Raw genomic sequence first — 23,624 nt, 5'->3', positions numbered from 1 at the left:
TGGCTCGTGCCAGCATATCACGCTGATTCATCTGTAGACAAGGTCTGTGCTTTTCTGATTACTGGACATAATAAACTCATTCAGAGGCCATGGGTGTGGGTTAAGGGGGAGGTGGTAAAGCAGTAGGAACAGGAGCCATGGGAACTGGAGCCTGAACTTTCCAGACCTGTTTGGTCTTGCTCTCATACATGCCACTTCCAATTTGTAATGGAATGTTGCTGTGCATGTCCAGTTTGGTAGTTTGGTGGATTTCATTCATGATGGATACTCAATACGATGGACAGTTGGGTTGCCCAGTCAACTTGGTATCCCTTGGTGAGGTGTAAAGTCTCTACCAGGGACTATGAGCCAGCTTTTAAGAGTGGAGACTAGTTGTCAGCAGAGGAAGGCATGGGGCTTTGCCAATCACACTGATGAGCTCCACTGACACTTTCATACCTTTGGGTCTATTGATAATGAAAGTTTAGTGGCAGAGCACCTTGCACAGCAGCCCAAACATGTTGAAGAACTCTGTTTTGTTTTCTGCTCAACCCAAAACCTGCAGCCTATCGGTTCCTTGGTAAATGAACTATAGCAGCACATACCTATATATGGTATATATTGCTTCCAAAACCAAAAGAGGGCCACCAAATGTCATGTTTCTTTCTTTGTGGTATATGGTTCAAGGGCAAGTGACTTGGTTCTTACTTTAGAGGGAAATCCCCACACAGTCCACTCGACTCCATTGTACCCCTGGAAGCTTCAATATTGCAGGCCTACATAATCTTTCACGGGGATTATCTCCAACCTCTGACATGTGGATGTCTTACTTAGACTTCAAGGGGGCTTGATATGACCTGCTCACAAGACCAATGAGTAAATTGTCATCAGTGTAAAGGACAAGCATGATGTTTTATGAGCTATTGAGAAGATCATAACCCCTCTAAACTATATATATATACACATGCATATTAGATAGATAGATAGATAGATAGATAGATGATAGATAGATGAGTCCTGGTGGTAAGGAGTGGGGTAAATGTAAGTATTGGCCCTGCCAGCAAGGTATGAAATAGAACTACTGCTGTGCTTGTCATTACCACATCTGATTAAGTTTGCCATAATGCACAGTAATTCTTCATGACCCATTTGACCTTTGCTGTAGCCAAAAGTATGAGTCCTTAGGAATGTGATAGGAATCACCACCCCTTTGTCTCTCGTATCTTTGATGGTAGCACCATTGGTCTTTGTCATCCTCTGGAAATGTCTTGCTTCTGCTTTGCTCTCTTGACTGAGAATGAGTTTTAGGGAGGAGAGGATAGTTCCTGGGATTTCCACTTGGCTCTTCCTACCTAAACAACCTTCACTTCACAGGATAGGAAGCTAGTGGAGAGCTTTTGCTAGTTGCTCTGTGTATCTATTTCCACTGTACAGTACATTAGGGACTAGGGATAGAGCTACCAAGTGGGTCCACAGTTCTACTGGCCCCACTGTGGGTGGACACAACCCCTTCTAACCCTGACCTCCATAAGACCCTATCTAATTGGTGCACAGTGCAATTTTGGGTTTCTGTACGGTCAGTGGATGAGTAACTGGGAAATCTGAATGAGGCTTATGGATTGCACTAATACCAGTTTCTTGACTTTATTATTGTACTGAAGTTGTAGAAGATGTTAACAATGGGCAAGGGGGAAGGTGTTTGGAACTTCCCTGTGTATTTCTCCGTAACCTCTTGTGAATCTACAATTATTTCAAAACAAACAAAATTTTTTTTTATAACAAAAATTTTAAAATATAGTTGTAGGGCACTTGGGTGGCTCAGTTGGTTAAGTGTCTGCCTTTGGCTCAGGTCATGATCCCAGAGTCCTGGGATCGAGCCCCACGCCTGGCTCCTGGCTCAGCGGGAAGCCTCCTTCTCCCTCTCCCTCTGCCTCCCTCTCTCTATCTCTCTGTCTCTCATGAATAAATAAAGACAATCTAAATAAATAAATAAATAAATAAGTAAATAAATAAAATATAGTTGTAAAACAGCTTCCTTTGCTAAGCTGTTGAGAGGATCAGAGAAAAATGAATCTAGTACAATGTACGGGGTAGTTTTTTAATCAATTATAGCCACACAAACACAAACATATATACCCACCTGCATTTTTGACATTCCTAGTCTCCTACCAGTAAGACATGAGCTTAGAGCAACTAAAGTTGCTCTTGTTGCCATTACCTTATTCATTATAGTTATTTTCTGGTTGGTTTTATGGATCTTGTAAAACTAGTTTTGAATGAAATATGTATCCTTACTTTTTCCATCTTAATTTTTAAGAGCGCATACATCCTTCAGTTGCTAAGTAACACGCCTATAATGTGTTCTCACAGTGGTTCCATCCGAATAATTTCTGTAATCACTTAGGAGATTGCTTTAATAGTGTATCATCTTAAATGGTAAGAAATGACTAATTCTAGGCTGTTTGGAGAAAACTGACTGAAGTATTTCCTCAAAGGCAGGAGGTTCAGCAGCCAAGGAGCATAGGACGAAGCACATGATCTATACCTCGCTTGCCGCAGGTCTCCTTCACAAGTGCATCACTGCCTTTCGTGCCTCCAGATGGAACACACACTCACCAGGGAACTTTTTAAAGTTCCAAAGAGCCAAAGGATCCAGAAGGGGAGATTTTTAAAAAGGAGTATTTTGCTCTAGCGAATTGAAAAATTGCATTGATCACCGCCATAAATGCAGCCTGATGCAGAAGTTAGGCAGTATTGCTGTCTATCAGGGCAGAAACACCAGCAGAGTGGAAATAGGGAAATAGCACGGCTGTCCTAACTGAGGGGGAACACCTGATAAGACACCCAGCAGTTTGGTTGCAGGAGCCCCTCTGTGATATCACCTTCTTCTGCTTTTTTACACAAGGGTCCTGGAACAGGTGGCCAGGTGCTCAGAAACATGCTCATTTGAGCTGGGGACCCAGAGGACAGAACCTCTGATTTTGAACCCCAAAGCATGGGCCAGGTTTGCGTGGCTCCCATGGGTAGATTCTACCTCAGTCCTGACCATCTTATAGAAGCCACGGTCCAGGGCGGTGTGTATAAGCAGCGCAGCACACATCCATGTCCCTCCTACTCTGAAGAGATTGGGTCCCTTAACTTTTCTTCCCTTCTGTTGACTGATTTCCTTCCTCTATCACCAGACTTTTAGAAAGACCAGTGCTGCTTGCAATGTCTACACTTTCTGGCCCCACATTTTCTTTTCATTTCATTGTAGTCTGGATCCTTACCCTCCTCCCCAAGTAATCACTAAACTGCTCTTCCTGAGGTCAACTGTGACATCTTAAATCCCAGATCCCTGTCCCATTTTCAGCCCTCCACCTGAAGGACGTCCCTGCTATGTTTGACATGAGACATGGTCTCCTCCTTGCAGCTTGCTTCTCCAAAGGCTTTGGCTCTTCTCTCTTGGTCTGTCGGTCAGCCTCATCTCCTGATTCTCCTGTTCCTCTCCCTGTTTCTTCTTGGTCCCCTTTGCTGATCCTCTTCTTTCCATGCTGTAATGTTGGTGTCCTAGAGCATTAATTTTTTAGTTCTTCCTTCTTTTACCTCTGTCCTGCCACCCCTTCCCCCTTCCCCCCAAGTCCAGAGTCATCTTACCCACCCTACTTGGTGCTGGGCACTATGCTAGTGCTGGAAATACAGAGATGAATATTTTGTACCATGGTGTAAGTTTGGACAATGAGTGGGGGTGGGGGGATTCAATTCTATGTGATGGGAAGGAACAGGGAGTACAACACACTGGAGTATTTACCAAGTTGCATAATCCTTAGAAGTGAGGGTCTGTCGGGCCTAAGTCATGGCCTTTCAGAAGAAAGGGTGTGTGTGTGTGTGTGTGTGTGTGTGTATGTGATGTAACACGCATGTGTGCCCAGAAGCCTTGCACAGCTGAGGAGCTGTTCCACTCTAAGAAGGGGACCTTATCTTGCTCAGGCAGTGCTTTAAAGTTACCAGAAGATTCGTTGGGGGAAGCTGGCTTTGCCCCAGCTTGCAGATGAGTCACTGATTCTTCAAATTCCCCCTTTGAACTCTACACTCAGGGTCCCAAAGTATTTTTGTGTCTCCAAGGGTGATTTCAAAAATATTTAACAAAGACATCAACACAGCTCAATCAGAATGAATGATTGAGCAAGATTCCTGAGGTGCCCTTCTGTGCCATAAGGTGAGTCCTTTAGAGCCTTTAGATCAAAGAGAAGTGTGTGTGTGCACACGTGTGTGTGTATGCGTGCACATGTAGGGTGTCCTGAAGGAGAGGCTGAGCAGCTGAGGCAGAAAGAAGGGGATTTAGGGGGTCTTGGGACAGTGCAATTTCCCAACTATATGAAGGTATTTTAATATATTAACATCCTGTATGGCCATAGAGAGGCAGTCCTACCTTCCTCCTGAGACTGTAAATTCTCTGAGAGCAGACTTATTTTTAAGGTCAGCTGATTGGCACCCTTAATTTCCCCTTTGCCATGTAACCCAACATATTTACACATTCTGGTAATAAGATGTGGACATTTTTCGGGGGGGGGGTGTTGTTTTGCCTAATATCTGCACCCATGAGACAAAAGACAAAACAAAACCCACAAGTCTCCTAACATAGTGTGAATGGCTAGTTAAAGCTTAGGATACATTTCCTGTGAAATACTGTAAAGTGTCATATATCAAGCGACACACATAATCAGTAAATATTATCCACTTGAAAAATTCCCCTGCATGACTCAAAAGTAATCTGGTAGATGCTAACCCTGATGATCAAGACATGAAAAAATTTGGTAAAGTTGTTCTATAAATAAGAGATTAGAAAAAGCAGTTTCTTTAAAAGTATGTGTATAAGTAAAGCATTAAATATTTTGACTGCATCCTTAAGGGTTCTGTGTTTGAATTGGCCTAAACACTTTTTAAAGATATTTTTTGTTGGAAAGCAGGATCCTCTGATAGTGTGGTCACCCTGTATTTGGGTGTGTATGATAAATGTTTCTTTATTAAATATTTAATATATACTCAAAATAAAAATTCAAATGGTTAGGAGAGTAAATGGTAAAAAAATAAAGGGTTGTGTGTGTGTCCTGATCCACCCCAGTCCTACCCTCCAGAATTAACTACTATTAATAGTTTCTTGTGTATCTTTCCAGAAATGTTCTGCCTATAGGCCTACATGATCTAGCTCCTGTTTACTTCTTGTAATACTCTTCGCTTGCTCTCTGCTCCAGCCACTCTGCCTGCTTTTTGTTTTTCCAAAACATCTGGATCATTCCTGAAGTCCCAGGACCTTTGCACTTTCCATTTCTCTTCCTGGAATGTCTTCTTTCAGATCTCTGCATGACTAGCTCTGTCTCCTCTTCCAGGGACCAGCTCAAAATCCCTTCCTCAGTGAAGCTTATCCTGCTCCCTTATACCCTGCTATCACATAATCCTGTTTGTGTTAGTCAGCTTGGGTGGCCATAACTAAAATACTATAGACTGGTTTACTTAAATGGCAGGAATTTATTTTGTCACCCTTCTGGAGGCTGGAAAGTCCAATATCAAGGTGCTGGCCAATTCAGTTCCCCAGTAAAGGCTCTTCTCCTGCCTTGTAGACCTTCTCACTCTGTCCTCACCTGGCCAGGGGGTGGGGGTGGTGGGATGGTGGGGGGGGGTGCGGGGAGAAGGAGGAAAAGCAAAGCAAGCACTCTGGGGTCTCTTCTTATAAGGGCACTAATCACCTCATGAGGGTTCCACTCTCATGACCTCAATCAAACCTATAACTTTTCAAAGTCTCCACCTCCAAATACCATCCACTGGGTGGGGGGAGGGCTTCAATGTAAAAATTTGGGGGGGACTCAATTCAGCTCATAGCACCATATTAGTCTTCAGAGAACACAGAACATTCCCAGCGGAAATTAGCATCTAGTGTTTTGCTGTTCATAGCACAAGCCCATCTAAAGAACACAGACCTCACCAGGAAGACCCTGGCAGTCTTTCTCAATGCTTCCCTCTTTGAGCCTCCATGAGATGTTCCAGAATACTGCCAGCCCTTAGAAGGAACTAGTGACTGATTTTACTGACAGGTTTGCCAACAAGATTATCTCAGAATCTCTTGACTACTTGTGGGCTTTGTCTCGTTTTCTCCACAGAAGATCAAAAGGACTTATAGTAAGTACAAGCAGGAGTTGAGCGCTCCTGATGCTGGAAGAACTCAAGCACGGCATTGCTCCGCAGAGCTGTGTCAAAGTTCACAAAGTGAAGGCGTTTGCACGGTTGACACCCCAAGACACTGCTCGCCTGGCTGACCGCGTGAGAAATGAGTGCTGAGGATTTTTAACTCGGTGGCAAATTCACATGATGATGAAGACACAGAGGCTCAGAGAGTGTAAGTGACAAACTCAAGGTCTCCCGGCGTGTTACAGAAGGAGCTGGGCTTAGAATCCAGGGCCGGTCCCGATGGAGAGCTTCTTTAGGACAGACCCATGGTCTCTTCCCCTTTCAGTCAAATAGCTGTCAAATAGCCAGTCAGCCACCACTCAGATGCAGTCCCAGGCAATTGGCATCGCAGACCACTCCTTGCCACCCAAAGGAAGTGGGACAGAAAAAAGTTCCAGATGGGTCCCCAGGGTATGCGTCCACTCGTTGCTGAGTTGCTGGGTGGAGGCAGGCCTGAGTTCTGGGTTTGTGATCAGAGCCCAGAGGACCTTATTCCCTTGGGTAGCTGTGAACATGAGGTTATGGCAGGAAAACCTGAACATAATGAAGAGCAAAGGAGTGAATTGAACCAGGATGGTCAATCCAGTGGATTGGTAGGGCCCACTAGAAATTCATGAGGCCCTCTCTCACGTTCTGCCTCAGTGAATTTTCACCATCTCTGTTGAAAACACAGACATACATTAGAAAATAAGCTTTTTAAAATTTGCAAGTAACTAGCAAATGGAGAGCAGGTTGCATTCTGTACTGATTTGTTTTTAGGAGAGTAAAACCTACAAACCAAGCAAAAGATACCTTTCTCAAGAGCATTCTCCTCAGCTGAAATGCACAATGGGAAAGGAATGAAGTGTGAATTTAATCCAAAGCTTTGGGAACGCCTCTCAGCCTTGGGACAGCAGCCTAAGTGTCTTAAGATAAACAAGGACTAGGTTTTGAAAAGCCTCCTGGGGCCTTTTGCAGTCAGGTACAGTCACATGAAATTCCTGAGACCTCTGACAGGCTCTATTGTGTGGACACCCAAAAAACTGGGGCAGTTCCAGACCTGGAAGGAACTGAGCATTGAGGTGACCGTTGTCCTCCTCATGCTTCCCTGCACGTCTAAGGTGGCTGAGCCCCACCGCGGGGCAATAGTAAATAAAGCTTCTGGCTTCTGGGGCCTCTGATGCGTGTCTGATATGACACCCCGCTTACTGCCGATGGTACCCCACACCCACCAAAGTGCTTTCCACCAAGGATTTTCATGCTCACCCCATTGTGAACACAGAAAAGGGAAAACATGACAACAGAGTGGGTGGGAGGGCGTGTTAGTACATTTGGACTGCTCTAACAGATTATCACAGACTGGGGGGCCTATACACAACATTTATTTCTCACCGTTCCGGAAGCTGGGAAGTCCAAGTTCACGGAGCTGGCAGACACAGCGTCTGGCGAGAGCCCACTTCCTGCGTCTGTCTCCTGGCTGTGTCTTCACATGGTGGAAGGGGTGAGAGAACAGTGTGGGGTCTTTTTATAAAGGCACTAGTCCCATTCCTGAGGGGCTCACCTCATGTCCTCCCGAAGGCCCCACCTCCAAATACTATCACATTGGGGATTGGGTTTGAACATAGGAATTTGGAGGGGGACACACACATTGAGTCTACTGCAGAAGGGGGTACAGAAGGAAGTGTAAGGGAAGTGAGTGAGTTTGGGGGAGGAGAGTGAATGAAAAGGGATTTGGCACACAGTGTGGGTTGCTTGGCGAGTTAGGTTGCATAATTGGCCCCAGGTCTTCGCTTTTTTTGGACCCCGCACACTGTGCCAGGTGACTTTGCATCTCCTCCTACTAGTGTATTTCATCATCTCTGACTTTGGGGTTGGCCGTATGACTAGCTTTGGATAATAGAATGGGACAGAAAGTAGCAGTGTTCCTGTCCCAAGCCTAGAGCTTAGGAGGCTCTGTGTGACTCTGCTTGTGTTCTTGTGCCTCAGTCCGTGCCATGAGAAGAACATTCTGGAGGGGCCCGCTGGTCCTACGGAGGAGAGGCATGTGGAGCCCAGCCCAGATCAGTCCAGACATCCCAGTGATCCACAGTTATGTGAGCAGATTCAGCTGAGATCATCAGAACCACTCAATTGAGCCCAGCTGGGTCAGCAGACCTCCAAACACATGAGAAATACCAAAAGATTGCTGTTTTAAGCCACTGAGTGTTAGAGGAGGCTTGTTACACATTGATAGTTAACTGGTGTACCTACGTAGCAGCCACAATCGCCTTCTGCCGTGTCATAGAATCCTGGTTTTGTTAGTGATGACAATGTGTCATTACTGGCCTAACCCAGTCATGTCACTTCTGTTACTGTTTGCTAGATACTTTCCTTCCCAGACTTCTTTGCAGCTGGTGGGGACCATGTGACCTACTTCTGGCCAAAGAGACAAAAAGGGAAATCTTACTTCTGGGAAAGATTTTCCTCTCGATGAAGACAAAGCCCTGGGGCACCTGCGTGGCTCAGTCATTAAGCGTCTGCCTTCAGCTCAGGTCATGATCCCAGGGTCCTGGGATCAAGCCCTGCATCAGGGTCCCTCCTCAGCGGGAAGCCTGCTTCTCCCTCTCTCACTCCCCTTGCTTGTGTTCCTTCTCTCGCCGTGTCTCTCTCTGTCAAATAAATAAATAAATAATCTTAAAAAAAGAAAGAAAGAAAGAAAGAAAGAAAGAAAGAAAGAAAACAAAGCCCTGTTCTGTCCATCCCTTTCTTTCCTCTTTGGGGCCTGGTCTGACTGTGTGATGCCTGGAACTGTGGAAGCCATCTTCTCACCATGAGGTCACCCATCCGAGGATGTGAGGTCCATATACTGCAGATGCTCAAACAGGATGAGAAAAGCCTGGGTTTTTCACTGCATTGTTAAGCTTCAGAACAGACCCTGGGACCACCTACCTCCAGCCTCTCACCAAGAAAAGCAACGATCATTTTTATGGTTCAAAGCACTGTTGGCCATTTTCTATTATGGGAGCCCAGTGCATCATTGAGTGGTGAGGGATGCAGTTAAGGTGGAGGAGAAGGGTGTGGGTGACAAATGAGGGAGGTGTGTGTCACAGTGCTGTGACAAAAACATTGAAAATTGAAGACCTTTTCCTAATTAGCTGTGTAACCTTGAGTAATTCACTCACCTCTCCCGGCTGCATTTTCTTCTCCCAAGAGAAGGCATTTAACTAGATGATCTCTAAGGTTGTCACAGCTCAAACACGGACTCTGAACATACAGGCAAGTCTCTGGGTGCCACAGCTGGGCAAATATTCACAGAGGATTTTGGAGAATTATTAATTACGCCCCAAGAAAAGACTGAGGATAGTAGTTTGATAGCAAATGCTTAGCTCTGGGCTTGTAAATAATGAGTTTCTCCTTCATTTCTGAGTTTGTGTCTAATACAAGTCTTACCTGCTCTAGGGAACTTTCATCAAATGCTCATTAGATGCCTTGTTTATAAAAAATGATTTGCATGCAAGGAGCGAATGCTTCCTTTTCAGGAGCAGGTGTTGTGGGATGAAGAGAAACATGCTGGCTAATGCCTTGTCATCCAAATTCACAGAAATTTCTGGTATCCTGGGCAGGTTTGACACCATTCTGGAGAGAGAACTAAGGGACACATCTTCTGAATAAATTAGTCTATTTATTCAGTTTCTAGTTCTGCAGAATAGAGCCTTGGCAGGATCCCAGAGAAGCATCAGCTGGGGGAAAAAATCACTTTATTTTCTGCTTTAGCCAACAGCATTTTCCTGCCCAGACTCTGCAGAAACAGACTTGCTTAGCTTTGCAGGCTTCTCCAGCTGCCACTGTTTCTCCACGGCCTTCTGCTTACACATGCCCCCGGCTCAGTCAGATTTCTTCAGCTCTAATATTTTTCCCCCAAAATAATTTTTCTTTAATTCCTCTTTGCTCTTCACCACAGTGATGTACATAAGCTTTCCTTTTTTTTTTTTCTGTTTTCTTCCACTTTCTAATACCTTCCTTGCTCACCTCCTCCTCTCTGCATCTATTGCTACGTCCTGAAAGGTTTTGACATTTGCGAAGTGATGTCCCTAAAAACTAATAAGAACCCTGGGGCGGGTGGGTCATGATTCTCTGATATAATCACGGAGAAGTATTTTTACCAGCTACTATTTGCTGTTCCCAGAGAATTTTGCAGTTCTAGTCTCACTTTATTTTCCTTTTAGTATTCTGTAGCATAATTTTTAGCTCTGGAAACAAAATTCTAGATGAAAGTGGAATTTGGGCAGAAGGGCGAATCTGGGGCAGAGCAGTGAAGACCACCTGAGCACAGGAATGTCATTCATTTATATACACATTTTACAAACCTTTATTGAAGATGACTATGAAATTTTAAAGCACGGAGCTAAGGACTATAAGGGGAGACAAATTACCTGGTGCATGAACAGCTCATATATGGAGCTTCCATAGAGAAGGAGCAGGTGGGAATATTAAAAGGAAACATTTCCCCTTCTAGCAACACATACCTTAGGAGATATCAAGATTAAATGTGTTTTATCACAACTGATTCTACCCAGCTGAAGTGGACCCCAAACCAACCCTCTACTGGACCCAACTAAAGACTCTTTCCTGAACAATGAACACTTGGATCTGTTTGAACCAGCCACGTACAGACCTGTAGATTAATTTCCAGAGTGCTGGTTTTCAACCTTCCCATCACTGGGGACTCCTCTTTCTAGATTAAACAATCTGACTTTCCCCCCTCAACTAACTACTCAGCAAATCTCTTCACTCGTGTGTGTTCCTTGCCTGGCAAGTCAACACACTTGGTTTTGTGGATTTTATTTATTTTATAGCTCTGGTAGTCTTCATTTTATTTGTTTTTAGAATATAGGCTGTAGGGGAGCCAACTAATGTTTAACATCTGGCAGCAGCACGTAAGAAATGTGGAACATTAAAAACAACTACAAGAAAAACAACCAAACCAAACCAAACAACAAGCCAATAATAGCAGTGGTCCCATAATAACAGCAAATCTTACTCGGGAGACAGGGCCCTCCTAAGGAATGAGACCCACACTCACTTCCCGGCTCAGGTCATTTCTAACTAGGAGTTGGTTTCCACTGGACAAAGCCAAGTTCAACAGCAGTCTGATCCAGATCTGAAGATTGCTTCCCATGTTTGTGTGGCTTCTCTCTTCCGGTTAACATTCCAAGTTTAGCCGGCTGATAAGGAACAAAGGCCATAATTTTAACAAAAACGACCTGCCTTTCTACTTTTTAATGATTTACCAGGTACTGCTGCAGCATTTGGTCGGTTTAAGTAGGAATTGTGCATCTTTGACTCTTGGACTGTGATAATCTGGATTTTCTCAGAAGAATCCTTCCAGAACTTGAGTTAAATTTTGTTTTGTGACCTTATTAAAGAAAGTCAGGAGATTTTTAGTCCCCAGCCATGCTTCTGCAGCACACCTTTCAAACTCTGGGAATTATTGGAGCCCTGCACATCATTCCTCCCTGAAAGAAACATCCGGCACTTTCCCCATACGTGTACTTTCCTCCTACATCAAGATGCTGTTACAATTTGTTTTTCCCCTCATGGCAGATTACTAATATACCACATATTTGTGAAGGGAATTTATCGAAAATATAGCAGAATCTTTTTAATGTACTCCTTGTTGCAGCTTTAAAGTATTACAGCCCAGTCATGTTTCTGCCTCTGGTTGTCCCAGTGTTTTAGGGAGTTTTGGTCTGCAGCGTGAAGTCCTAAATCAGATGGGACTCAATGTCTTTAATGGTGACCTTCCCTGCTCCTCCCTTATTGTCATCTTTAAGTAAATGTTTATTCAGTGCCTACCACCGAGGACTTCACCTTGGGCGCATACAAAATGGTGTTTGAATATACTGCTTTGGCCTTCTGAGAGCTCAGGTTAAGCCATCTTCTTCCTTCCCTCCCTCAAACATTTGCTAATGGGCAGAAGAATGAACATAAGAAGAGTCCTTTGATAACTCAAGAGGCAAGCCAGAGCAAAGGCCCCACTCGAGAATGAATGTTTAATGGCGTGTTTCCAGAATGTGGAGATCAGGACAATGTAAGCCAGTAGTGGGAGTATATTAAAGGAAGGAGAGGAAATATTTCTCTTCCTTTTGTAGAAATGTTCCCATAAGACGTGGTTTCTTGAAACTATCAGCTATCAATTGCTGCATAACGAATGACCCCAAAACTCAGTGGCTTTATTAAAACAGCAATGATTTATTATCTCCTGTGATTGTGAGGGTGGAAAATATACACCATTCTGTTGCTTGTCTTGCAATAAAAGTTGCAAGAGTTTGGGGCTGGAGGGTCTAAGATGGCCTCACTCACTGTCAGCAGTAAATGCTGGTTGTTGGCTAGGTCTTGTCTAGTCTCTTTCCCATGACCTCTTATCCTCCAGTACACTAGAGTGGGCTATTGCACAACAGGGTGGGCTCAGGGTCTTCAAGCCTAGGCCCTAGAAGTTGTACAGTGCTACTTCTGCCACATTCTACTGGTCCAAGCAGGTCCCAAGGACATTCAGATTCGAGGGGTGGAGAAATGAGTCCACCTTTTAATGGGAGGACCAAAGGGACATAGACCTCAAGCAGATGTGATTCACTGGGAACCATTATTCTAACAATCTATCACAGCAGAAGGGAGGTCAGAAGAATGGGGATGAGGGCTGGGCTGGGAGGTAGGAGGAGGATAATTTAAGAACTGAAGATGAAGATTCCCTCAGAATCTTTGTTCCTGTCTTCAATGATAGAATTCTATGCATCAGAAAATAATAGGTTGCTCCCAGTTATTTGTTTCTGGGGATATAGACTCAAGGGGATGCATGAGTGAAGGAAAAATAAAGGATGCCTACAATTTTATTAAAGTTTGGCATTTAGAGAATACGATATAAAATAGAAAAGCAGAAAATATTTCATTGCCAAAGAGATGAGGAGAAACAGAAGATTTTATCAGGAAATTATATACACATTCCAGATTATATATGCACATTTGAGCACACATAGGAGATGCTTTCTGCTGTAAGATAACTTTAATTTTATAGGTGAAGCTTTTAAAGAGGGTTTTCCTTTCTGTAGCCCTGTAATTCAGGCAGTCTGTCACCAAGTGATGGGCACATGGATTTTACTGAGAGCCATGTGGGTCCTTCTGTTCAAATCTCTTAGAGTCATAATCTCAAATTTCCTCTACATAATAAAAAAAACATGGTATTCTTTATTAAAGGAATTGAATCTAAAAAAATTTACAACTGATTTTGTTGAGTTTTAGAAATGATTTTCATAGCATGATTTTGTACCTTTCTCTCAGTCTTTAACTTTCTCTTGATTTAGATCCTGAATCTAAAGCCAATACTCTTTCCTAGGAGTTCCTGTCTCAGCAGTTACTATTGGCTTTCTGTTGGAATTTCTGGAATACTGAAGAGGGGGTTGGACCTAATTAAAAAGATGGCTTTAGTTTGCCTTTCCAGCATACCATGACTCTCTTTTATCTGTGTGCCCATGGGGAAAAATGTAAAATAGAGCATAGTGTTTAGGTGCCACAGAGATCATATTTGTGTCTTTATTCACTGCTAATTTACCCCTGAGTTTTATCTTTGCAGGACTAGTATGGCCTGAATAAAACATAGGTAGCTTACGTTCTCTCCTTCCATTATAACCAATAACCACTTCCTTATAAACTGCCATTAACTTCAGGCTTCTACAGACACTTCCCTGGTAGGCTTAAAATGTTTAACAGTTTGAAAACTAATCTTCAAAGGTTTGGAATAATAACTTAAACCACTTTTATTATATAAGCGCCATGTTTATTTTTTGAGCCACGACAACTCCGGGAAACAAGAAAATAAACAAGACAATAAAAAAATTGCTCCGAGATGATCACTCTTAATTATGTCCCAAGCTGAGTCATCTTTTTGAGACGTGTGTTAATGAGCCCCCCTAAGTCTCTTCCCCTGAGAATCCCTTCAAAGTACACAAACGGCTGTCCTCTTGACCTACCAACCAAAGGCAACAGTGCACTTCCATCGTGAGTTGCCCTGTGGTACTTCTGCTTCGGTAGAGATTTGTCTTTAGCACATTGTGAGGGTGTTGAAGATGCTTCTTATTTCCCACTTCTCTCAAGGGAGTTGTGGGGGTAATTAGCCTCAGCTGAATCTCAATATGAACAAGATCAAAACCAAAAATTTGCTCACTCTTGAGTTGTCGTAGTTGGATGAAAGTGAAGTCATTACCAGGTGCAACAGCTGGTCTTCCGGCCCCAAGGCCACAAGCAGAATGTTACAGGCTCTGAAGCTTAATGATTTCAGCATTTATGTAGCAGCTTCAGGGTCCCCAGCCTGAACTCAATCAATTTCCACAGCTCACTGGGGAGGTGAAGATGGAAATGCCACCAACGTCTGCAATGGATGCAATATCCTGTCAATGGTCAATTATTTGCAGAAACACCAAAACTGTGCCTGCAATTCTGGGGGACACAGGGACCTCCTGAAGTGTCTCTGCTCTGCAGATCGGGTGCTCAGGTCTTCTGCTCTGGACTATCAATTGTTTCAGCGGGACATTTAGAGGATGTTGCAGGGCAAACCATGCATAGTGGAGGTCAATGGCATGTGCCTATTCAGCAGGAAAAAAACCCCAACAGCTCTAAAGAGTAAGCATGTAGATACCACCTCCTGGTGTTGCTGAGGCTGGAGCTATAGACACACACACCTCTGCTGGCGCTGTAAGCAAGCACAAATCCCTGGGATGCTCAGCAAACACAGTAACATTGTGGTGATGTGTCATTATTTTAACTGGCTACGTAGGGTGTCATTGTATGCATGTGCCATAATTTATTTAGCCAATATTTAAGTTGTTTCCAAATTTTCACTATCATAAACGGTGCGTAGTGAACATCCTGATACATGATTTCTCTGTGAATTTGACCCATTAAGTCCTTGGCAAAAATTTTCACAAACGGAAATGCTGGATCAAACTCTATGATGCTGATATATAGTGTTAGGTGACCATCTAGAAAGTTCCATACTAAGATTATAAATTTTAATGTATATTTTTACATTTAGATATTTGCTCCATTTGGAACTTGTTTTGGTGGTAGAGATGCCTATTTGTCCAAATGACTAAGGCAGTTTTCCTGACTTGCTTTTACCCTGTATCAAATTCTCGTTCATATTTAAGTCTGTTTCTGCATTTTGTATTACTGAGCTTTGTGTTAATTATTGCATAACACTTTAATTTTTATACTTGTATCAATATGTTTTCATATCTTGTGGGACAAATATTTGCTCATTATTCTGCTTGGCTATTTATTCATGCTTATTCTTTCAGAAGAATTTTGATATCAATTTTTTTTTTTCTGTATTAAAGGAAAAAACCCTGAAATTTTTTTCCTTGGGATTTGCATTGAATTTGCCATTTGATTTCAGGAAAGTTACTTCTTTATAATATAGAGGACATGTTCAAAAATAGAATTTATTTTTCCATTTATTCAAATATCCTCTGCCCTTCAATAGAATTTTATTGTTTTCTTCACATAGGCCCTGAACATCTCTTGTTAAATTTATTCCTAAGAATTTTATACTTTTTTGATTGCCATTATTAAAGGGATATCCCCCCTTATAGCTATCTAGCCTGTTCTACCAAGTAGGCTAATCCACTTAGCTCCTAGTGCACAATTGTCTGGAAGGTCCAGCTCCCGCCTGTGCACTGATACTTACAGGGAGCAGCAGAGTGGAGACTGGGTCTGGTCCCCTTCCTTCTCTCCCCGCCTTCTGGCCCTTCCTCCTTGGCTCCAGAATGTAGGTGTGGGCCCAGTTGTCCTAGTAAATAAGGGAGAATCAGTCCATGTCGTGAAACTCCCCTCAAGTGGCCAGCAATGAAAATATGAGCTTAGGGATGCCTGGGTGGCTCAGTCGGTTAAATGTCTGCCTTCGGCTCAGGTCATGATCCTGGAGTCCTGGGATCGAGTCCTGCATTGGGCTCCTTGCTCAGCGGGAAGTCTGCTTCTCCCTCTGCCTGACATTCCCCCTGCTTGTGCTCTCTCTCTCTCTCTGACAAATAAATAAATAAATAAATAAAAATCTTAAAAAAAAAATATGAGCTTATTTTTAAGTGCCCAGTACCTTGCACCTGGGGTCCCACAGGCTGCGCCAGATGCCTTGTGGCTGAGGGGTCAGGAATTGGCGCGGGGGGCGGGGGGGGCGGGTAGCATCAATGGTCTCTTATCCTGGCCATGGCCTCGTGACCCAGAGCCTGGGAAGTCAGTGTCCCGGCCCTCCCCGAGAGTACTCTCTTACTCAGGGTAATGCCACTGGAAATCTACTGAGGGAGAAAGGCAGCTCTAGCTTTTCAGAGGAGCTAGGCCATTTCCCCAGGGAAGAACAATCTCTAGAAAACAAGGGGGCTCCATGGTTTTTTTTAGTTCTGATTTCTATCTTAGTCATTAAAAATCAAGCTTTAAAAATAAGACCTTATCCATTATGTTTTAATAATCATCACTGGGGCTTACAGTGATTAATAATGGAAGGTTTTTGTTTAAATATTAAACATTAATGGTTTTGTTCTGCTCTTGAGAACTGGAGGCAGAGTTAGAAATGGGCTCACAACATGTTTTTTTACCCCTGGGGCCTGGGCTGATTGCAAAGGTGACCCTTGCGAGACTGGTGCCTGTAATCAGAGGATACTCCCGTCCATGCCATGATCCACGATCCGGGGCTGCAGTCTCCCGGCAGCATGGGACGTCACAAAGCCTTTTGTGTTTTTGTTTTCCCAAATGACTTATGGATCTGTTACAGAGGAATTTATTGTCAATTGCTTCTTTCCTTTGATGCCGCATGACGACTCCAGGGCCGAGAAAGCCAAATCCCTTAATAATCATAGCTATTATCTGGCACTGAGCTGACACTTTATATGCATTATTCTATTTAAAGTTTACAAGTACCCTGAGGGATACGTAATATTATTCCTATTTTAAATATGAGGATATGGAGACTTAGAAATGTTAAGTAACTTTCCAAGTAGCCCCAGCTTGTAGGTGATAGAAGTAAGATTTGGAATCAATTCTTATCTGATTCTGAATAATGTGCTTTTTCCATTGCCCTGTCTCACCTAACTAAATAATAATTACATAACTGGTGCCATTCTCTTGAGATACGACTGTCTCCTAGACCCTAGACCGGCTCCTGTTCTTTTTCGAGTAAGTGATGTGTCAGGATGATTTCAGAGGGTGTGCAACCAGGAGTAGTGGCATAAATATAACAGAAAATAATTACACCAGGCTTTACCCTGTGCCAGACACTGGGCTAAGGGCTTGGTAGGTAATAAACCATTGAATCCATAACAACCCCGTGATGTAGTTTCCATGATTGTCCCTCCATTCTATAGTTAAATCACAGAGACATAAAGCAACTTGTCTAATATCAGATAACCAGCAGGTGGCCAAGCCAGGACCCACCCACGTAGGCAGGCTCCAGGGTCCTGTGCTCTTACCATTCAGATGGAATCTCTTTAACTAAGATGGGGAAGACTGGGGGAGGAACTTTTGGGGGGTGAGGGCTGATGTTATCAAGAGTTCTGTATGAGCATGCTATATCTGAAGTAGATTATTGGGTATCCCAAAGGAACTATCAAGAAGACATGTGGTTATCAACTTGGTATCATCAGCATATTGATGGTATGTAAAGCTCAATATAAGATGAAGTCACCACTAGGAAATGTATAGATAGGGAAGACGAGAGGTCCATGGCCCCTTCCACATCCTGAGAGTAAGTGGAGGGGGGAGGGTTGGCCAAGGACCCAAGTGACTCTTCCCTTTCTCTCACAGCCCACCTCCCAACCATCAGCGGGACCTGTGGATTTCCCCCAATCCTTACCATGGCCCAGGCTCCACTGCCTTAGAATGAGCCATCAACATGGCTCACTACTACAATCTACAGACCCCTCTGACAGACCACTCTGGTCACCCCACCCTCTTCACTAAATCCTGCCACACCAGCCTTCTTGTTCTGAATGGAGGGGCATGCTCCCCTCTGGGCCACAACACTTGCTATTCCCCCTACTTGCAAATACCCTTTCCTAGATAGTCCCAGAACTCCATCCATTGCTTTGTTCAGATTGCTACTCAAATGCCACCTCCTTGTAGGGACCTTTCCTGACCACCTTATCCAAAGAGCACCCCCAATTCTCTTTCCCAAGATCTGCTTCAGTTCTCTTCATAGCCCTTATCACTTTCTATATTGTTCGATATTGTATGACATGTTCATCGACCATCTCTTCTCTATGATGGGAAACTCTGTGAGAGCCAGGACTCTATGTTTATTCACCACTGTATTCCCATCCCCTGAAACAAACAAGGTCATCCCCTGGAATAAACTCTATGTTTATTCACCACCGGTCCCGGTGGGAGAGAAATGACAAATATTTGTGAATGATCGATGAAGAAGAAACTGAGAAGTAGTTGTTGGGACAGGAGGAAAATAGGGAGGAGTGTGCAATCACAAAAGCCAAGAGATGAAAGTGTTTTAAGAAGGCAGATGTCTGTCTACACCTAATGTTGATGAGGGTCAAAGCAATCAAGATGGAATCTGGTTGCTGATATTCTTCCCACTTCACTTTATTATTATTGGTGTGATGGAGACTCATTTGCAAGGACATTCTTTGCTGCACTGTAGGTAACAGCAAACGTTGTAACAAACTGGAATAAATAGGCATGATTAACTTAATGGTTGAACACATTAATACATCTATGGAATACTATGCAGTCATCCAGAAGAAAAGGGAGGTCTATAGCATTTTCTAAAAAATTGTCCAGATGTATTAAGTGAGAAAGTAAGTCAGAGTCCAATTTATACTATCCTTTTTTTGGTTGTTAGAAAAGATATATATATCTACTAAGAAAAAATTAGGATAGATAAACAATAAATCATTTCGTAAGTTATCTCGGCAGAGTTGTATTGGGAGATTTTCCCTTCTTATTTTGTATAACTGTTTTTTAAGGGGTAAGATTATTTTTGCTCTTTGCAGTTTCCCAATATATTGTAATGAGAAAGGACAAGAAATAAATGGGATGACTATATATAATTTAAATAAATAGATGAAAAAATTGAGGTTGGGGGCTGGAAGCTCTGGAATAGACATGAGCCAGAGAACACAGAAGGAAAGCTTCTGGCAAGAATGGAATGCTTTCTGCTCATTTACCTCTGCTCTGAGTATATGAGAGGCCCCATGCCACTGGGGTGTTGGGTGGCAATTGTCAAGACATCATACTGGTTTTGAGCTAGCTACTCTGTCTCTCCCACAGAGAGAAACTTCTGGTATGTTCCAGTGGCTGAGTTAGTCCAGTGGTCTATAGAGAACTCCTGTATGTTATGCCAAAACTTAGCTGCTGGCATCATCATTCAACATTTTTTTCTCCTCAAGACACCTAGAGTCTGTGAAGTGCATTCTGATGAGAATATGGCATGCAGGCCCAGTTCCTCTCTCTTCCAGATGCAAAATTTGTCCAGAGTCCATTGACAACAGTGAGCTGTGGGACATACTTGGCTTACCTCCTAGAGACTTCATAGCAGAGTAAAATTTGCTTTTATTGAATAGGTAAGAGTCAAGGTCATCCCCTGAAACAGATTTTCTTGCAAAAGGGGAATAGGTGTTTTCCCCATGAATTGCACTTTTAAAAATTAAATTCTATTTCAATAATAAGAATTGATCAAGGATGCCAATGTTCTTCCTTTTTACTTTGTTAAGGAATCTGGATTGAGTCCAGCTGCGTATGTGAGAGAGTCAGCAAAAATCTCGACCCCTCTCCCAGTCAAACTTCTTGAGAGAGGAGTCTATATTTGATGTCTTTTTCTCACTTCTAGATTTTCCCCAGCCCTCTGCATTATAACTTTCCTCCCCCTTTCATCGTCTTCATTCACTCTCACTCCTTTGTCTGTCACCCACATGCCGGGAGGCTGTCTTGTGTCCCCAGCACCCCTCTTGGCCCCTGATATGGAGTGGCCCTCCGTGCACAGCACTCCTGCCCCAAGTGCTCACACTGCCTTTCCTCAGTGTGCAAACGCATGCTTTTCCCTCATTTTTCTACCCAACTAATTTACCTTTCATGATTAGCTCAGCTGTCCCTTGGGAGAATCTTCTCAGGCCATTCCCTCCCACCCCCGGGAAGAACTGGGTCTTCTCCAGTCTGTGTTCTCAGAGCTGTGAGCAGACTGTAGGTACAGCTTACCTGAGAGTCACTGTGGCTTTGTGCTCCCGTGTCTCCTGTCTGTCTCTTCCATTAGACTTACATCCTTAGCCCTAACACAGTAGTGGGGGCAGAGTAGGGAGTAGGTGCCCAGCTCCTGTTGGCTGAATAAATGGATGTATTTATTGATTCCCAGGGGGAAATGTGCAAGGCAAAACCATAGTTTTGCTGGGGACTCAGTGCTCTGATGATAGGAATCCTGAAGGGCCACAGGCACAGAACGCCCCACCCAGTTACCACTCCGATCTGCCTTCTTCCAAATCTTCACTGGGGCTGGCCCAAGAGTTTGCAATCCCCATTCCCAATTCTGTTTCTGACTCACTAGCCCTTTGGGTTACTCACTTCCTGTCCACAATGGCACTTGCTGGTTTATAAAGCAAGGTGACCCTTGAGGGCTAACAACAACCGAGAGCTTATAAGCAGTTTCAGAGTCCCATGAACTGTGTAAATGCTAAATGTTGTTATGAATCGGTAAAGTGCGTGAGTGAGTGGAAACTGCTAAGCTTTCCCCTGGATTGCTAACTACTTTATTTGTCAAATTTAAGAAGTACTAAAACCCACCCCAAGGGGAGAGTTTTGATATTCACTCTTCCTCATGAGTAATTTCTTATGAAGAAGAACAAATAAGATGGGAAGCTGGGATTTCAGCTGTTGGGGGTGGGGGGCGGGGGGCTGAGCAGCCTCTCCAGCTCTGATTCCCACTTCATGTGTATTTAAGTAAGTGTCTGCAAAGAGAACGATGCATAAATTATGAGTACCCAAAGGCAGTTCCTGCGAAAGGAAGAGAATTTATAAATGTTGCAGCTCTGTTTCCTTCCGAGGGGTGCCCAGTGAATCAAAGGTCACTGTGGATGTTTACCCCTCTCTGTACCCTGCTGGAGGAAGGAGGGTGACTCCTGCGTCATTTCTCAGCATCTCAGCAATACCTGAGGGCGTAAGAGGTCCTTGACACTCTCCTCCAGTTAAGCCAGGGTAAGCAGTATGTGCAGCCGGACCCCTGGCCTCCCCAACAAAGGGGTACCTTTCAGATCAGAAGCAATTAGTTGAGTCCTCCCATGGCCAGGAGAGTGAGGCAACGCCAAATGCCAATGAGCTTGCCAGAGAAACATGCAGCTGCCCAGCAGGCGGGTCTAATGCTAACACGAGGACTAAAAAGTGACAAGCAGTCTGGGGAGTAAGGTTTCCTTTTTAGAACATGATTGGCTTCAGGCCTAAAAGTGAGGACCTTGATATGCTGGCTCGTCTCCTGTGCTTTCATTAAGAATGATATGAGGAATTCTTAATCTCAGGAAACAAACTGAGGGTTGTTGGAGTGGGGGGGGCAGTGGGAGGGATGGAGTGGCTGGGTGATAGACATTGGGGAGGGTATGTGCTATGGTGAGTGCTGTGAATTGTGTAAGACTGATGAATCACAGACCTGTACCTCTGAAACAAATAATACATTATATGTTAAAAAAAAGAGAAGATAGTAGGAAGGGAGAAATGAAGGGGAATGAACCATGAAAGACTATGGACTCTGAGAAACAAACTGAGGGTTCTAGAGGGGAGGGGGTGGGGGGATGGGTTAGCCTGGTGATGGGTATTAAGGAGGGCACGTACTGAATGGAGCACTGGGTGTTACACGCAAACAATGAATCATGGAACACTACATCAAAAACTAATGATGTAATGTATGGTGATTAACATAACATAATAAAATAAAAAAAAAAGAATGTAGCGCATGCTACCTAGTATGGTGGGTTTTAGTTAAGTCTTTGGTCTTTCCAGTCGGGAGGGGGAAAATGGCAGGGTGGGAGTGGCACACTCTTGTCCCTGTTGACTTTCAGGATGTGGATAGTGGACTCCTTCCCAACACCCTTTTAGGTGTTGTGAGGTCCCCTTTGCACTTACAAGTGTCCTGAGGGCCCTCCGGGGTGGAGTCTGTGCCGGTAGCTGGGAAGGGTGGTTCAACAGCTCATCTGGCGGGCTTTGCTGGGAGAAGGGGAGGGACGGTCCCACTGTGGCAGGACTGGTTGGTCAGCAGCTGCAGGTTTGGGACCAGCTCTTATTCAGGGGAGAGGTTTTCTTTCTCTCCTGGGGAGGGCCAAACTGACCCTCAGGTTGGGTCAAATGCCTCTTTCCAATGCTAAAAATAAGACCAAAAAGCTGTATTCAGATGTTTCTAAAAACCTCAGATATTCACAGATAGCCATGTATATAAAATATGCATACATAATAGTGCTATAACTGTTTATAGTATGTGTATATGGGTGTGTTGGTATATATACATATATGTAATGTGTGTGTGTGTGTGTGTGCGTTCTCATAATCTCAATAACATATTTGGAGAAACCCCTTCTCTATCCACATTTTTCCTGGCCGACACGGTAATCATCCCTTTAGTGTCTGCTTTCAAAGACTATCAGATAGGAGACAAGCAATTCTTTCCAGGTTAGAGCAGCATATAAGAACTTAAAACTGGAATAGGCCACCTGAGATTTTTATTCAATTTATATTTCATTTTAAAACTTGAAGAAAAAACACTTTCAGTATATTGAATCTGGAGGGCCTGAATTTGGCACTAAGGCCTGGTACCGTGGGTACACTTTGGGATGTGTCTCCTGACGTGTAGTGGGTTGGGGTCTGGGGACAGTCATATCCTAATTGATTCCAAGACACTCCCCAGTCCCCTATATCCAATCCAGGGCTAGATGCCTGTACGTGAGTAGATTCCATATTTTGACAGATCCCATGACACAATGAGTTAGACCACCCTTCCCCTGACAAATATTGAATACAACAACAACTGGTGTGCCTGGGTGGCTCATTTGGTTAAGCATCTGCCTTTGGCTCAGGTCATGACCCCGGAGTCCTGGGATCGAGCCCGGTTGGGTTCCCTGCTTCTCCCTCTCCCTCTGTCTGCCACTCCCCCTGCTCATGCTCTCTCTGTTTATGTCTCTCTCTGTCTCTCAGATAAATAAATAAAATCTTAAAAAAAAAAAAAAGATACAACAACAGAGTGAAGCTCAATGAAGCACCATGGAAACATTTCATATATTCAGAATGTTTAGGGATCTCTACAATTGGTGGCCTCACAACATTGCTAATTTATTAACCTTTTACATTCTATGGGCACGATCCCAGAAAGGTGGTCCCAAAATGAATATGTCCCCATATTTTAAAGGGCAATTCTTTGCTCTGACAAAATTATGGGCCTGTTTACTTCTTGGATGTTCCATCCA

The sequence above is a fragment of the Phoca vitulina genome, unplaced genomic scaffold, assembly GCF_004348235.1.
Source record: "Phoca vitulina isolate PV1807 unplaced genomic scaffold, GSC_HSeal_1.0 scaffold5, whole genome shotgun sequence".
NCBI classification, from domain to species: domain Eukaryota; kingdom Metazoa; phylum Chordata; class Mammalia; order Carnivora; family Phocidae; genus Phoca; species Phoca vitulina.
This window is presented reverse-complemented; position numbering follows the sequence as displayed.